Source organism: Trichosurus vulpecula, chromosome 2 (genome assembly GCF_011100635.1).
Source record: "Trichosurus vulpecula isolate mTriVul1 chromosome 2, mTriVul1.pri, whole genome shotgun sequence".
Taxonomy (NCBI): domain Eukaryota; kingdom Metazoa; phylum Chordata; class Mammalia; order Diprotodontia; family Phalangeridae; genus Trichosurus; species Trichosurus vulpecula.
In genome coordinates, this window is record NC_050574.1 from 213,762,211 (window position 1) to 213,779,469 (window position 17,259).

A 17,259-nucleotide genomic window follows, 5' to 3' on the forward strand; every position below is an offset into this window, starting at 1 on the left:
ACTACCTAGCCCAAAATCAAATCTTGCCTCTGACACTCACTAGCTGTGTGACCACTGAACGTCACTAAGCCTCTTTCTGCCTCTATAAAATACACGTACTTCACAGGGTTGTTGTGAAGATAAAGGAGATAACATATATGAATCTTAAGACTCTAAATTGAATAACACTTTGTCTGCATGGGTAATAGGAGAATCATTCCTGGGAACTCCCTACATCAACAAAATTCCAGATCCTGTCCAAAAACAAAATCCTTTACTGACCTTCAGGATCCAAAACCCTGAATTAGTCCCTGCTCTTAGGGAGCTTACATTCTATTAAAGGATGCACACATGCAATGAAAGATTAATCTCATGTAATTTGAAAAGAGAGCATTGAAAAGGCCGGGAGCACAGTGGAGGACCCTGAAATCAGAGAAGGTTTCATGGAACAGCTGGCAATTGATCTGAGTTTTTAAAGATAACAATTGCTGAAAGGTGGTGATTAGGAAGGGGTACAGGCCAGGGGTGGTTTATTCAAGAGCATATAGGTATGAGATGGAATTTCAAATACCCTCATAACCCATGACCTGGAACCTGGGTTTATTGGACTGGGTTCAAACTTGAGGGATATCTCACATCCCAGCTCTGTTTTTAATACTCTTGGGAGGTAAAGCATTTAACATCTTTGAGTTTCATTTTATAGATAAGAAAATTTTCATTTTCAATTTCTCATTTTCTCATCTATAAAATGAGAAGGTTGGACTACATTACCTTCTAAGGTCCCTTCCTACTCTAAAGCTATGATATTATACATCTCTCTTTTGGTTTTTGCCTCAATGTAGGGTTTCTTCGGGAAAAATTGAAATTTGACTTATGTCTTAGGTCTCCACAAAAAGGAGAAAGAGCCCTTAGCTCCCATGCAAGCATGCAGACCAACAAATGAGAGTTTATTTAGCCCAACAAAAAAGAGGAAAAGGACTTGCTTCCAAGCCTATAAAAGATATTAACAACTTTCTTTCCCTATCCTGTGGGCTTCTATCTTCCCTAGGGACTTATAAAGTCCTCCAGATTTTTAGCAGTACTCAGGGGTTGAACTTACTTTCTGTCCTCAGTAAGTGGAAAACACTTGGGATTTCCAGAATCAAGAAACTCCCTTTATCCAGTAAATCATAGCTCCCTATGTAGGGGACCTATTTATTCCCCTTAAAATTCAAAGTACTGTCCTCAGTATTGGAGTCCTTCCACTGAGGAGAAGCATTCCGAATACCTAAAAAGTTGATTCTCTCATTCTGGCCTACACATTCCACATAACTCACAGTATCAGTGTTGGGTAATTCTGGGTTTTCTCCTTGGCCTCATATTTCTGTCCTGGCTACAGCTTGACTCCAGCTTCTGCTTGGTTCAGAAACTCCTCCTCTGAATCTAGGGATCTTAGTCCTAAATCTCTTCTGCATCTCTGCCACTACCATCCCTGTGCTTGCATTCTCTCAGTCTCCTAGCTTCAATCAGGAACTTTTTTTTCTACTCTCCTGCTGCTTTCAAGTACTGGGGACTTCTCTGGGGCCATGTTGTTTCCTGAAGTGGAACCTGCAGATGATCAGGCTTCCCCTCGAGGGAGTTAAGTCCATGGCTTTGTATATTGTTCCTTTCCTCTCCTGTCCCTTTCAGCTCTGGTTCTTGATTTTCTCCTTTATAAAGATGGTATCAGAGACTATTGCTTAGCTATTGACTATATCAGCAATTGCCCATTCAACAAGCACCTCTGAACTTTATCACGATAAGGCTATCAGTGATAGCCAGGACAAAGGGAATTCAAATCTTGCCTAAGAGACTTCCTCAGTGTCAGAGTAATGACTTCAACTAAATTAACTTTGACCAGAGTTTAACCTTGTCAAGAGAATATCACAGAGTTCTGAATTCATTCATACACTAGTGGGAACATATGGCCAGTAATTTGGGTGCTTGATCATTTCTGGTTCCTTCCTCTACCCTGCTGCATTGGGACAGGGCTGTGTAAGGGCAAGCAAAGTGGGGTTTTTTTTTTGCTGTTAAGTTTCTGTAACACATTAAGTGCTTAATGTAAGGTTAATTTAATTAATTAACCATAAATCCAATTAAGTGCTGACCTCCAAGCTTCTCAGCACTAAGCCAACCAAGTGCCTTTGATTGAGTCTTGCCTTTGATTGAACCAAGAGTCTTTGACAGGGAAACAGTATATATTGGATTGCTTGGAGGGTGGGGTGAAGAGAGAAGCAGAGCTGAGAGAGAGAAGCAAGCGTGAATGGGCTAGGGGAACTTGCTTGTGGGGAGGCCTAACAGAAAGACTATTTGTTATGCCAGCACTTTGTCTGTTGGTCTGTGTTAATATCTCAGACAGAAGTCCTGTCTGTTGGTCTGTGTTGATTTCTCAGAAAGAAGTCCTGTCTGTTGATTTCTCAGACAGAAGTCCTGTCTGTTGGTCTGTGTTAATTTCTGAGACAGAAGCCCTGTCTGTTGGTCTGTGTTACTTTCTGAGACAGAAGTCCTGCCTGTTGGCCTCTGTTGATCTCTCAGACAGAAGTCCTACCTGTTGGCCTCTGTTGATCTCTCAGACAGAAGTCCTGCCTGTTGGCCTCTGTTGATCTCTCAGACAGAAGTCCTGCCTGTTGGCCTCTGTTGATCTCTCAGACAGAAGTCCTGCCTGTTGGCCTCTGTTGATCTCTCAGACAGAAGTCCTGCCTGTTGGCCTCTGTTGATCTCTCAGACAGAAGTCCTGCCTGTTGGCCTCTGTTGGTCTCTCAGACAGAAGTCCTGTCTGTTGGTCTGTGTTGATCTCTCAGACGGAAGTCCTGTATTCACCAAGCTTCACCAGGATTTTCCCATCTCCTACCTGGGGGACAGTTTAGGTTGTGATGTTTTCACTGGTCAGGTAACCTGCCTTCTCCTTTCTAACCTGCTTTCTCTAGAGATTTAATTCACCACACTCTGTTACAACAATTAATTTGCTTTTGAGCCTAGAGGTAATATGATGGTCCTTCAATTTCACATGCTCCCTTCCCCTATTTTACGGAGTTTATGTCAGAAGAAAAGTTATCACAGTTTCAATTAGAAAGAAACAGAAAGCTGTGGTGAGGAAATCATTGCATCTGGTGCTTGTTCTGTTGGAAGGAGATAGGCTATTAATTCCCCAGCAACCCACAAGCCCAAAGGAAAACCAAGCAGAAGTCTGAGCATTTTCACCAGACATCAGAAAAAGGCCTTGAAGCTACTTTTGTGTTTTGAAGAAAAGTTGTTTAAATTTGATTTGAATTTTGTAATCCTTGAATCCCAAAGATAAAGGGATTAAACTAATGGGTGGGATGAGATGACCTTCCAGAACACTCACACTGCTCCTTGTTGCCAGACTTTTTAAAAAATATTTTATTTTCCCATTTCATATATAAATAATTTTAACATTCATTTTTTAAAATTTTGAGTTCCAAATTCTCTCCCTCTCTCCCCTCCCCCATCATTGAAAAGGCAAGCAATTTGATATGATGCATATGTCATATAAAACATATTTCCACATTAGTCATGTTACGAAAGAAAACACAGAACCCCCCCAAAAAAGTTTCTTTCAATCTGCATTCAGCCTCCATCACTTCTTTCTGTGGAGGTGGATAGCATTTTTCACCATAAGTCCCTTGGCATTGTTTCAGAACATTGTATTGCTGATAATAGCTAAGTCATTCACAGCCAGTCATCATACCATATTGCCCTTACTGTGTACACTCTTCTGGTTCTACTCACTTCACTTTGCACCATTTCATGTAAGTCTTTCCAGGTTTTTCTGAAAGAATCCTGCTTGTTATTTCTTACAGCACAATAGTATTCCATTACAACCATGTGCCCCAACTTGTTCAGCCATTCCCCAATTGACGGGCATCCCTTCAATTTTCAATTCTTTGCCACTACAAAGAGCTGCTATAAATGTTTTTATGCATGCAAGTACTTTTCCTTTTTTTTTTTTTTTAATCTTTGGGATTCAGACTCAGTAGTGGTATTGCTGAGTCAAAGGGTATGCGCAGTTTGATTATCCTTTGGGCATAGTTCCAAAGCGATCTCCAGAATGGTTGGATCAGTTCATAACTCTATCAACAATGCATTACTGTCCCAATTTTCCCACATCCTCTTTTTTTTTATCTTAAGCATTTTTTAAAAATTTATTTAATATATTTAGTTTTCAGCATTGATTTTCACAAAAGTTTGAATTACAAATTTTTTCCCCATTTCTACCTTCCCCCCACTCCAAGATGGCATATATTCTGGTTGCCCCATTTCCCAGTCAGCCCTCCCATCTGTCACCCCACTCCCCTCCCATCCCCCTTCCCTTCTTCTCTTGTAGGCCAAGATAAATTTCTATGCCCCATTGCCTGTGTATCTTATTTTCTAGTTGCATGCAAAAACTTTTTTTTTTTTGTTGTTGTTTTTGAACATCTGTTTTTAAAACTTTGAGTTCCAAATTCTCTCCCCTCTTCCCTCCCCACCCACCCTCCCTAAGAAGGCAAGCAATTCAACATAGGCAACATGCATATCATTATGTAAAACCCTTCCACAATACTCATGTTGTGAAAGATTAATTATGTTTTGCTCCTTCCTAACCTACCCCCTTTATTGAATTTTCTCCTTTGACCCTGTCCCTTTTTGAAAGTGTTTGTTTTTGATTACCTCCTACCCCCATTTGCCCTCCCTTCTATCATCCCCCCTTTTTTATCTTCTTCCTCCTTCTTTCCTGTGGGGTAAGACACCCAATTGAGTGTGTATGGTATTCTCTCCTCAGGTCAAATCCAATGGGAGCAAGATTTACTCATTCCCACTCTTCCCTTCCTACAGAACCACTGTTTCTTGCCACTTTTATGCAAGATAATTTACCCCATTCTATCTCTCCCTTTCTCCCTCTCTCAATATATTCCTCTCTTATCCCTTAAATTGATTTTATTTTTTTAGATATCATCCCTTCATATTCAACTCATCCTGTGCCCTTTGTGTGTGTATATATATATATATATATACATACCTACATATATACCTACATAGACACACACATATGTATATATACATATGTATACATACACACACACATACACACACACACACACACACACACACACACACATATATATATATATATATATATACATATGCATATTCCTTTCAGCTACTATGATATTGAGGTCTCATGAATCATACACATCATCTTTCTATGTAGGAATGTAAACAAAACAGTTCAACTTTAGTAAGTCCCTTATGATTTCTCTTTCTTGTTTATCTTTTCATGCTTCTCTTGATTCTTGTGTTTAAAAGTCAAATTTTCTATTCAGCTCTGGTTTTTTCACTGAGAAAGCTTGAAAGTCCTCTATTTTATTGAAAGTCCATATTTTGCCTTGGAGCATGATACTCAGTTTTGCTGGGTAGGTGATTCTAGGTTTTAATCCTAGCTCCATTGACCTTCGGAATATCGTATTCCAAGCCCTTCGGTCCCTTAATGTAGAAGCTGCTAGATCTTGTATTATTCCGATTGTTTTTCCACAATATTCAAATTGTTTCTTTCTGGCTGCTTGTAGTATTTTCTCCTTGCCCTGGGGGCTCTGGAATTTGGCGACAATGTTCCTAGGAGTTTTCTTTTTGGGATCTATTTGAGGAGGCGATCTGTGGATTCTTTCAATTTCTATTTTACCCTCTGGCTCTAGAATATCAGGGCAATTCTCCTTGATAATTTCTTGAAAGATATTATCTAGGCTTTTTTTTGATCATGGCTTTCAGGTAGTCCAATAATTTTTAAATTATCTCTCCTGGATCTATTTTCTAGGTCAGTGGTTTTTCCAATGAGATATTTGACAGTCTTCCATTTTTTCATTCCTTTGGGTCTGTTTTATAATATCTTGGTTTCTCATCAAGTCTCATCAAGCTTCCACTTGCTCCAATCTCATTTTTAAGGTAGTATTTTCTTCAGTGGTCTTTTGAACCTCCTTTTCCATTTGGCTAATTCTGCCTTTCAAGGCATTCTTCTCCTCATTGGCTTTTTGGAGCTCTTTTGCCATTTGAGTTAGTCTATTTTTTAAAGTGTTGTTTTCTTCAATATTTTTTTCAGTATTTTTTTTGTGTCTCCTTTAGCAAGTCATTGACTTGTTTTTCATGGTTTTCTTGCATCATTCTCATTTCTTGTCCCAATTTTTCCTCTACTTCTCTAACTTGCTTTTCCAACTCCTTTTTGAGCTCTTCCATGGCCTGAGAGCAGTTCATGTTTTTCTTGGAGGATTTTGGTGTAGGATCTTGCACTTTGTTGACTTCTTCAGGCCATATGTTTTGGTCTTCTTTGTCACCAAAGAAAGATTCCAAAGTCTGAGACTGAATCTGGGTGCGTTTTCACTGCCTGGCCATGTTCCCAGCCAACTTACTTGACCCTTGAGTTTTTTGTTGGGGTATGACTGCTTGTAGAGCAAAGAATACTTTGTTCCAAGCTTGAGGGAATGTGCCGTTGATTTCAGAGCTATTTCTATATAGCCAGCTCTGCCACCCCAGCACTCCTCTTTCCTCAAGAACCACTCACCCGGACCTGAAGCAAATCTTCAGCAGGCTCTGCACTTCTGCTCTGATCTGCCACTTAATTTCTCCCAGCATGTGGGCCTGGGGCCGGAAGTAACTACAGCTGTAGTTCTGTAGCTGCATCTTCCCCGCTGCCACTGGGGTGGGGGCCGAACTTCGAACTCTGTCTCCCGCAGCTTTTCCCACTAACCTTCTCTGTTGTCTTTGGTGTTGGTGGGTTGAGAAGTCTAGTAACTGCCACAGCTCACTGATTCAGGGTGCTAGGGCCTGTTCTGCCGGGCTCCTGGTCTGGCTGGTCCTGCTGCCTCCCACGCTGAGCTCTGCTCCCCTCCACTCCGTGCGTGATAGACCTCATCCAGCGACCATCCAGGCTATCCTGGGCTGGATCCATGCTTCCCTCTGCTATTTTCCTCCCCCCTATTTTCTCCCTGTTTATCCTTCTCTTTCTCTCCTTTTATCCTGTCCCTCCTCAAAAGTGTTTCACTTCTAGAAGACCACTGCCTTCCCCAATACACTGTCCCTTCTATCAGCCCTGACCCCTTTACTTATCCTCTTCCTTTCCCACTTTCCTGTAGGGTAAGATATATTTCTATACACTACTGAGTGTATATGTTATTCCTTCTTTGAGAGTAAGGTTCAAGCATTCTCTGCTACTCCTCCATCTTCCACTCCACTGTAAAAGCTCTTTCATGCCTCTTTTATGTTAGATTATTTACCCCATTCTACCTCTCCCTTCCCACTTCTCCCAGTGCATTTTTTCTCACCCTTAATTTTCTTTTCTTTTCTTTTTGCGGGGGGAAGGCAGGACAATTGGGGTTAAGTGACTTTGCCCAAGGTCACACAGCTACTAAATGTGTCAAGTGTCTGAGGCTGTATTTGAATTCAAGTACTCCTGACTCCAGGGCCAGTGCTCTACTCACGGTACCACCTAGCTGCCCCTATTTTATTTTTTTTAGATACCATCCCAACATAGTCAACTCACACCTATGCCCTCTATATATACTCCTTCTAACTGCCCTAATAATGAGAATGTTCTTAGGAGTTACAAATATCATCTTCCCATGTAGGAATGGAAACAGTTTAACCTTATTAAATCCCTTTTGATTTCTTTCTTGTTTACCTTTTTATGCTTCTCTTGAGTCTGATATTTGAAAGTCAGATTTTCTATTCAGCTCTGGTCTTCTCATCAGGAATGCTTGAAAGTCCTCTATTTCATTGACTATCCACTTTTTTCCCAGAAGGATTATACTCAGTTTTGCTGGGTCGGTGATTCTTGGTTGTAATTGTAGCTCCTATATCAAATTGCAGGCTGTCTTAGGGAGGGATCAGGGGAGGGAGGGGTAAAAATTAGATCCTATAATCTTATAATCTATATATTTATATATATTAATAAAAATTAATTGAAAACAAGAAAGGGTATGCACAGTTTTATATCCCTTTGGGCATAGTTCCATATTGCTCTCCAGAATGGTTGTATCAGTTCACAACTCCACCAACAATGCGTTAGATGCAAAGATGCAATGCAAAGACTCCTCTTTCTTTTCTTCCTTCTTCTCCTCAGTAGCAGCAGGAGCAGAGCCACCAGCAGCTGGGGCAGCAGAATCAGCACTGGCAGCAACAGCGACAGCACTGCAGGTGGGCACGGAGGCCAGCTTACTGCTTCCTTGCCCAATCACATCCTCTATGTTCTTGCTGTTCAACTTGCTGATGACCTTCTTCAGCCCCTCATCCATCTCGATGCCCATGCTGTCCAGGATCTTTTTTACGTTCCTGGAGTTGGAGAGTCATTGTGGCCTAGGATGGCCAGGAGGTAGGCTGCCACGTAGAACATCTTAATGGTCTGAGCTCTACTTGGGTCCCATCCTGGTGGTCAAGGGCTGGTGCTGCAGGTACAGCAGGAGCAGTGGCAGACACAGCAAGTCCAACCTCGGTGATGGCAAAGCTGAGAAAAAAAGCTAGAGTTGTTTTAATTTGCATTTCTCTAATCAATAGTGATTTAGAGCATTTTTTTCATATAATTATAGATATCTCTAATTTCTTCATCTGAAAACTGCCTGTTCATATCCTTTGACCATTTATCAATTGGGGAATGACTTGTATTCCTATAAATTTGACTCAGTTCTCTCTATACTTTAGAAATGAAGCCTTTGTCAGAAAAACTGGCTGCGAAAATTGTTTCTCAGCTTTCTATCCTTCTTATCTTGGTTTAATCTATTTCTTAAGGTGTTATTTTCTTTAGCATTTTATTTTTGTGCCTCCTTTACCTTTTGCATGATTTTCTTTCCTTTTTTTAGGTTTCTTTTATTTATTTATTTAATATTTTTAGTTTTTAGCATTGATTTTCATGAGAGTTTGAATTACAAATTTTCTCCCCATTTCTACCCCCCCCAAGATGGCATATATTCTGGTTGCCCCATTTCCCAGTCATCTCTCACTCTCTGTAACCCCACTCCCCCCCATCCCCTTTTCCCTTACTTTCTTGTAGGGCAAGATAGATTTCTATGCCCCATTGCCTGTATATCTTATTTCCTAGTTGCGTGCAAAAACTTTTTTTTTTTTAACATTTGTTTTTAAAACTTTGAGCTCCAAATTCTCTCCCCTCCTCTCTCCCCACCCACCCTCCCTAAGAAGGCAAGCAATTCCACACAGGACACATGTATATCATTATGTAAAACCCTTCCACAATACTCATGTTGTGAAAGACTAACTATATTTTTCTCCTTCCTATCGTATTCCCCTTTATCCAGTTTTCTCCCTTGGCCCTGTCCCTTTTCAAAAGTGTTTGCTTTTGATTACCACCTCCCCCTATCTGCCCTCCCTTCTGTCATCCCCTATTTTTTATCTCCTTCCTCCTCCCACCTCCCCCTATCTGCCCTCCCTTCTGTCATCCCCTATTTTTTATCTCCTTCCTCCTCCTTTCCTGTGGGGTAAGATACCCAATTGAGTGTGTATATTATTCCCTCCTCAGGTCAAATCCAATGAGAGCAAGATTCACTCATTCCCCCTCACCTGCCCCTTCTTCCCTTCCTACAGAACTGCTTTTTCTTGCCACTTTTATGTGAGATAATTTACCCCATTCTATCTCTCCCTTTCTCCCTCTCTCAATATATTCCTCTCTTATCCCTTAAATTGATTTTATTTTTTTAGATTATCATCCCTTCATATTCAACTCATCCTGTGCCCTTTGTGTGTATATATATATATATATACATACCTACATATATACCTACATAGACACACACATATGTATATATACATATGTATACATACACACACACACATATATGTGTGTATATATATATATATACATATATATATACATATGCATATTCCTTTCAGCTATTATGATATTGAGGTCTCATGAATCATACACATCATCTTTCCATGTAGGAATGTAAACAAAACAGTTCAACTTTAGTAAGTCCCTTATGATTTCTGTTTCTTGTTTACCTTTTCATACTTCTCTTGATTCTTATATTTGAAAGTCAAATTTTCTATTAAGCTATGGTGTTTTCACTGAGAAAGCTTGAAAGTCCTCTATTTTATTGAACATTCATATTTTGCCTTGGAGCATTATACTTAGTTTTGCTGGGTAGGTGATTCTTGGTTTTAATCCTAGCTCCATTGACCTCCAGAATATCATATTCCAAGCCCTTCGATCCCTTAATGTAGAAGCTGCTAGATCTTGTGTTATTCTGATTGTGTTTCCACAATACTCAAATTGTTTCTTTTTGGCTGCTAACAGTATTTTCTCCTTGATCTGGGAGCTCTGGAATTTGGTATTCCTAGTTTTCTTTTTGGGATGTTTTTCAGGAGGCGATCTATGGATTCTTTCAATTTCTATTTTACCCTTTGGCTCTAGAATATCAGGGCAGTTCTCCTTGATAATTTCTTGAAAGATATTATCTAGGCTCTTTTTTTTGACCATGGCTTTCAGGTAGTCCAATAATTTTAAAATTATCTCTCCTGGATCTATTGTCCAGGTCAGTGGTTTTTCCAATGAGATATTTCACATTGTCTTCCATTTTTTCGTTCCTTTGGGTCTGTTTTAAAATATCTTGATTTCCAATAAAGTCACTAGCTTCCACTTGCTGCAATCTAATTTTTAAAGTAGTATTTTCTTCAGTGGTCTTTTGGACCTCCTTTTCCATTTGGCTAATTCTGCCTTTCAAGGCATTCTTCTCCTCATTGGCTTTTTGGAGCTCTTTTGCCATTGGAATTAGTCTATTTTTTAAGGTGTTATTTTGTTCAGTATTTTTCTGTGTCTCCTTTGGCAAGTCATTGACTTGTTTTTCATGGTTTTCTCGCATCACTCTCATTTCTCTTCCCAATTTTTCCTCTATTTCTCTAACTTGCTTTTCCAAATCCTTTTTGAGCTCTTCCATGGCCAGAAACCAGTTCATGTTTTTCTTGGAGGCCTTTGATATAGGCTCTTTGACTTTGTTGATTTCTTCTGGCTGTATGTTTTGGTGTTCTTTGTCACCAAAGAAAGATTCCAAAGTCTGAGTCTGAATCAGAGAGCATTTTCGCTGCCTGGCCATGTTCCCAGCCAACTACTTGACCCTTGAGTTTTTCACTGGAGCAATGTATCTTGCATAGACCTTTCAATCATTCATGTCATCAGAAGAATAGATTTTTGTTTTTGTTTTGAAAATGACTCTGAACATTTATTTCCATTGTACTTTCTGTGGTTGAAAAGACTTAAGTAAACTTTACAAGTATTATCCTTTTAAGATCATTTTAATTTTAGTTGAGTGCAGAGGGCTTTTATAATAAACATAGAGAAATATCGGATGGCTGTGCTTTTCCACTATTAAACATGCATGCGTTAAATGACTGCTTGTAGAGTAGAGAGTACTTTGTGCCAAGCTTGAGGGGCTGCGCTGTTGTTTTTCGGAGCTACACAGCAAGCTCTGCCCCACCAGTGCTACTCTTCCCCCAATAACCACCAACCCAGACTGGACTCAGATCTAAGCTGGCTCTGCACTCCCACTCAGATCTGCCACTTAATTCCTCCCAACAGGTGGGCCTTGGGCCAGAAGCAACTGCAGCTGTAGTTCTGTAGCTGCACCACCTCTGCTGCCCCCGGGGTGGTGGCCGAAGCAAGAACTCCTTTCACTCTGTCCCAGCAGCTTTTCCCACTAATCTTCTCTGTCGTCTTTGGTGTTTGTGGGTTGAGAAGTCTGGTAACTGCCACAGCTCACTGATTCAGGGCACTAGGGTCTGTTTTGACCTGTTCCTGGCCTGGTTGGTCCAGGCACAGCTCACGCTGGGCTCTGCTTTGCTCCGCTCCCAGCTCTGTGTGCTAGACCTTACCTCGCAACTATCCAGGCTGTCCTGGACTGGAGCCCTGCTTCCCTCTGCTATTTCGTAGGTTCTGCAGCTTTAGAATTTGTTCAGAGCCATTTTTTATAGGCATTTGGAGGGACCTGGAGGACTCACGCGAGTCCCTGCTTTCCAGCTGCCATCTTGGCTCTGTTCCCTCATGATTTTCTTGCATCACTCTCATTTCTTTTCCCAATTTTTCCTCTATCTCTCTTATTTGATTTTTAAAATCTTTTTTTGAGCTCTTCTGGGAATTCTTTTTGGGCCTGAGACCAATTCTCATTTTTCTTTGAGGTTTTAGATGTAGATATATTTATTTTATTGTCTTTTTCTGAGTTTGTGTTTTGATCTTCCCTGTCATTATAGTAACTTTCTATGGTCAGGTTCTTTTTGTTGTTGCTTACTCGTTTTCCAGCCTATTTCTTGACTTTTTAAACTTTGTGTTAAAGTTTGGCTCTACTCCCAGGGTGGAGGGATCAGTATTCCTTTAGGTTTTTTTGTGTAGCTATTTTCAGAATTAGTTCTTGGGGCTTGTAAGTTTTTAGTTCTTCCAAGTGGTATGATCTAAGAAGAGGTGTGACCACTGCTCTCCTGGCTTGTGCTCTGGTCTGTGAGTGACCATAAGCACTCTTTCACTGCATTGGAACTGTGACTAAGGTCCCTCCTGTTCTACAATCCCACACTGTAGTATGATAGTGCTCCTCCTCATCCTGGGACTCTGGCACAGAACTGAGTATCAATATGCAACAGAGTCTTGCACTCAGTCCCCCATAATGTCCTTTTGACGAGTTGTCAGATTTCCTTACCTTCTGTGTGCTGAGAGCTCTGAAAGCCACTGCTTCTGATTCAGTAACCCCCAAAGCCTGATGCAGCCTGTTCTAGGATGTGCTCTACTCTCACCCCAGTGGGACAGACCTTTTCTGCCAACTTTCTAAGTTGTCTTGGGCTGGAAAATTCTTTTATCCCATCCTTTTGTTGGTTCTGCTGCTCCTGAATTCCTCTTGAGGCATTATTTTAACATTGTTTAGAGGGGAATTTGGAAGAGCTCAGGAAGAGCCCTGCCTTTTTCCAGCCATCTACACCAGACCTTCTGACCAGGGAGTTCTTATTAATTAAAAATGCAAATAAGTTTAAAGCCTTGGTCTAATGTCTAGAAATGTTCAAAGATCAACATTATGGATGTCTCCTGGACTAATCCAGTGTTGTTTTCTTTACATCATGTTGCTTCATTGATTTTGCCCCCAATATGGATAAGATCCAGGAGGGCAGGATTATAATGGTTTTATCATAGTATCTCTGAGGGATAGCAAGATAATAAATGCTTATTGAGTTGAATGGATTGGATTGAATTCAATTGAAAAGAGTTCATATGACAAGGAAGGAGGGGATGAAGGAAGTAAGGAAGGGAGGGAGGGAAAAAAGGAAGGAAGGAAAGGAGTGAGAGAAAGAAGAAAGGAAGGAAATGAAGGAGAGAGAGAAGGAGGGAAAGGAAGGAGAGAAAGAAGAGAAGGAAGGAAGGAGAGAAGGAGGGAAAGAGGGAAGGAAGAAGAGATGGAGGAAAAGGAGAAAAAAAGGAAATCCAGAATCTATTTTCTTTTTTTATTTAGCTATTTCTTTTCTTTCTGGTCTCATTTCTCCCTCAACTGGTCATTCAGCACATAGCATTATATCTTGGTCCTGGTGAGAAAAAGGCAAGACAAATGCCACAGATGGTTAATAGGAACATTTCTCCATAAAGTTTTTTTATTATCCAGCATAGGGAAAATTGCTGTGTGAATCAAACACAGGATAACTCTTTAGGTTTCTGGTTTGTTTCCGTATTAATGATATGTACCACAATTGTTTAATGAGAGTGAACACCCAGAGTGACAAGACTGTGCTCTGGGGGATGTTTCCCTTGCAAATGCTAGTGCCTGGATGAAGGGTATTAATTTTTGAACATGTTCAGGTTACAAACAAAACCAATGCAAATTTGAATGAGTATTTAAATTGGGCACATGAAGAAATGCTCAGAGTATGTGATTTGAATGGAGGAAGACAAATATTCCTGTAGCATAGCTGGGGCTTGGAGTTGGGGGTGACATCTAGGGAATGGGATTTCCATTCTGTCCCACCCTATAGGCCCTTGTAGCTTTTCACTGTAGGAAAAAGTAGAAGAAGAAGAAGGAAAAGGAGAAGAAGGAAAAGAAGGAGAGAAAGGAGATAGGGCACTCCAGGGAAGTTTATGCTCTTTCAGAGCTGAATTATAGCAATCAATTCTCCTCTACTTCTTGTATTCCCTTCATAACCAAAAGAACAAAAATACAAAGATAAACAATTAAATGAGTTTAGAAGATATGAGGGAAAGGACCTATGTAGTACTATAGTTAGTAGGACAGTAGAGGGGACTCTGGAATGCCAATATTAGTAGCAATCAGTCAGCAAGAATTAATTGAATACTTACTACATTACTGAGCCCAGTACTGAGCTAAGATACAAAATAGGTGTCAGATAGCCCCTGACTGCCAAAAAGCCTCTAAACATCTAATCACTGTATCAATTGAATCTAACAGTATATACAGAATTCTATTCCCCTAGTTCCTCACCTCTGCAGAGAAGAGAGGGAAGTGCATTTTCTTATAGTTTCTTTAGGTCTAAGCTTGGTTATTATAATAGCAGATTATTCAATTTTAGAATTTATCACCTTTTTCACTTATATTATTTGTAGTCATTGTGTATCTTGTTTTATTGGCTCTGCTTACTTCATTCTCACCAGTTCCTAAGTCTTCCTGTGTTTCTCTGAATTCTTCGCATTCATGGTTTCATATGGGACAGTATTATCCTGTTCTGTTGATTTGTGAACTGGTACATGCCATCCTGTTAGTTTACAATGAGGGAAATATCATTTTGAATAGTTGTATAGTTTCCACTGTATATAGCATATTGTTCCTTAAATTTTTAAAAATAATTTATTTTTTTCTCGATTACATGTAAAAACAATTTTTAACATTTTTTTAAAGTTTTGAATTCTAAATTCTATCCCTCCTCCCTGAGATGGTAAGCAATTTGATATAGGTTATACATTAGCAATCAGGTAAAACATTTACATATTAGTCATTTTGTGTAAAGAAAGAAAAATATTATGCTTTAGTCTGTTTTCAGACACCATCAGTTCTTTCTGTAGAGGCAGATAGCATTTTTCACCATGAGTCCTTCGGAATTGTTTTAGATCATTGTATTGCTGAGAATAGCTAAGTCATTCACAGTTGTTTATCATACATGTTTATGTATGTTTATCATATATATGTTTATCATGTACTACTGTGTATAATAATCTCCTGGTTCTGCTCACTTCATTCTTGATCAGTTCACGTAAGTCATTCCTGGTTTTCCTGAAATCATTCTGCTAGTCATTTCTTATAGCACAATAATATTCTATTACAATCATATACCACAACTTGTTTAGCCATTCCCCAATTGATGGGCATATCCTCAATTTGCAATTCTTAGCCACCACAAAAAGAAAAAGAACTGCTATAAATATTTTTATACAAATAAGTAGTTCTTCTTCTTCTTCTTCTTCTTCTTCTTCTTCTTCTTCTTCTTCTTCTTCTTCTTCTTCTTCTTCTTCTCTCTCTCTCTCTCTCTCTCTCTCTCTCTCTCTCTCTCTCTCTCTTTCTGTCTCTGTCTGCCAGTCTGTCTCTTAATCTCTCTGGAAAACTGATGGGATAGTGGTGTTGCTGAATCTAATGGTATGCCTGATATTATAGCCTTTTGGCCATAGTTCCAAATTGTATAGCATACTGTTTTTGACAAGAATCTTTTAGAGAATTTAGATCGGAAGGTTTATGATATCAAAGAATATCTTACCATGGAATATTTCATCAATGTAATTTTTTTAGTAAGATAAAATCTGAGCTATTAAAATCTCCATTTTACAGATGTGTAAACATCTGTGAAGGAGGCAGACAAAAGTTTATTTAGTGACTTGTTCAGGATAGCACAGCTAGTAAGTGTCTGAGTCTGGATTTGAATTTGGGTTTTCCTCATTTCAGTTAAAGCACACGATCCACTTTGCCTCTTAGTTACCTAAGACAATTTGATGGCTCACTGTCTTCCCCCATATTTTATGGTGTCTTCAGTCAGGGTGCTTCTCTCCCATAGATAGGGCTGTATGAAGACAGAGGAATTAGTTCTCCAGCTGCCATTATCAAGGCTCCCAGCTATTGCACACAAAGTCTGGTTTCCATTGTTCCATGATATCCTGTTTTCTGTGTTTTCTAATCATGACTTCAAGTCTCTTCTACTTTGCTACAACAGGTTTAGAGTCGCCAGTGAAACTAAGGGTCACAGGCAAGGAAGGGAGGGGAGAGGGACACAAGAAATATTACAGGAAATATTTTGATAAACTCTTTTATGATTCTTTTGAGTTTGAACTGGATGTGATCCAGTAAAAGAAAAATAAGGAAAAGGATTGTCAGGGGATTTTTTTTCTTAAATTGACATCCTTCAGGGACTCTATACCTTTTAATTGATTGCTTTATTTTCATTAGCTCTGCCTTACAAGGGTGACTTAGTTGTAGGAAGCAGTGAGACAGGAATTAATGTTTGTTTTAAGTTAATCTGGCAACAAGATACCAGAAACAAAGAATGTAGTTTTCAACTTCTGATTCTATTTTGAAAAAAGAAAGTGACTATTTTGGCAAGGAATCAAAGTACCAATATACATTTAAATGGTAAGGACATAAAACAAAATTCTATCCATAATCTTTACCCCAAAATATTTTCATTTTGGTGCTTAGGAGAGTGAAAGAGATAATATTATTCAATCATTGCATAGTGATATATTTCTTCTTGTCATGGTGATGAAGTTTTGGGGACTCCAAGTTTTGGGACTCCAAGAATGCCAAGGCAGAGTTGCTTGGAATGAATTCACACACTCAACCCTTCTCTTAATCAAGTGGCAAAGAGTTTATTGTAATGTGTTAGCAAAATCAGGCAAGGATCCTTATGGGAACCTGTGAGAGACTGAGAATGGTGCCAGGGTTTATATGGAAAAGGGGCATGGGAAAAGAATGCCAGGGATGCTAATTAAGTAATCTAAGGGTCTAGGTGTCTTTGGGAGCTGTAGATGGGAAAGTGTAGGGAGTATGCCAGACATTGAAGGAGTTGTCAGAGGCATGGACTTTGGGGACCTGGTGGGAGGAAGAGTTCTTGGGCCAACCAGAGATAAAATTCCTTGGGCCAGGCACCCCTCTGTCTGTTCTGATAAGAGAATGTGTTCTACAACAAGAGAAAATTTTCTTATGGGACAGGGGCCTACTGAGAAATTGAAAGACATGGTCTTAGGGCTGGGGCCTGAGCACCCCATCAATAGGAGTAATTTTTTTTCCCAAATTTAGGACATATGTT

At 39.7% G+C, this 17,259-nt stretch overlaps 1 pseudogene; it reads right to left on the reverse strand.

Moving 5' to 3' along the window:
• Positions 1-8,024: 8,024 nt before the first annotated feature.
• On the reverse strand, positions 8,025-8,374 carry LOC118836905 (annotated as a pseudogene).
• Positions 8,375-17,259: the final 8,885 nt, after the last annotated feature.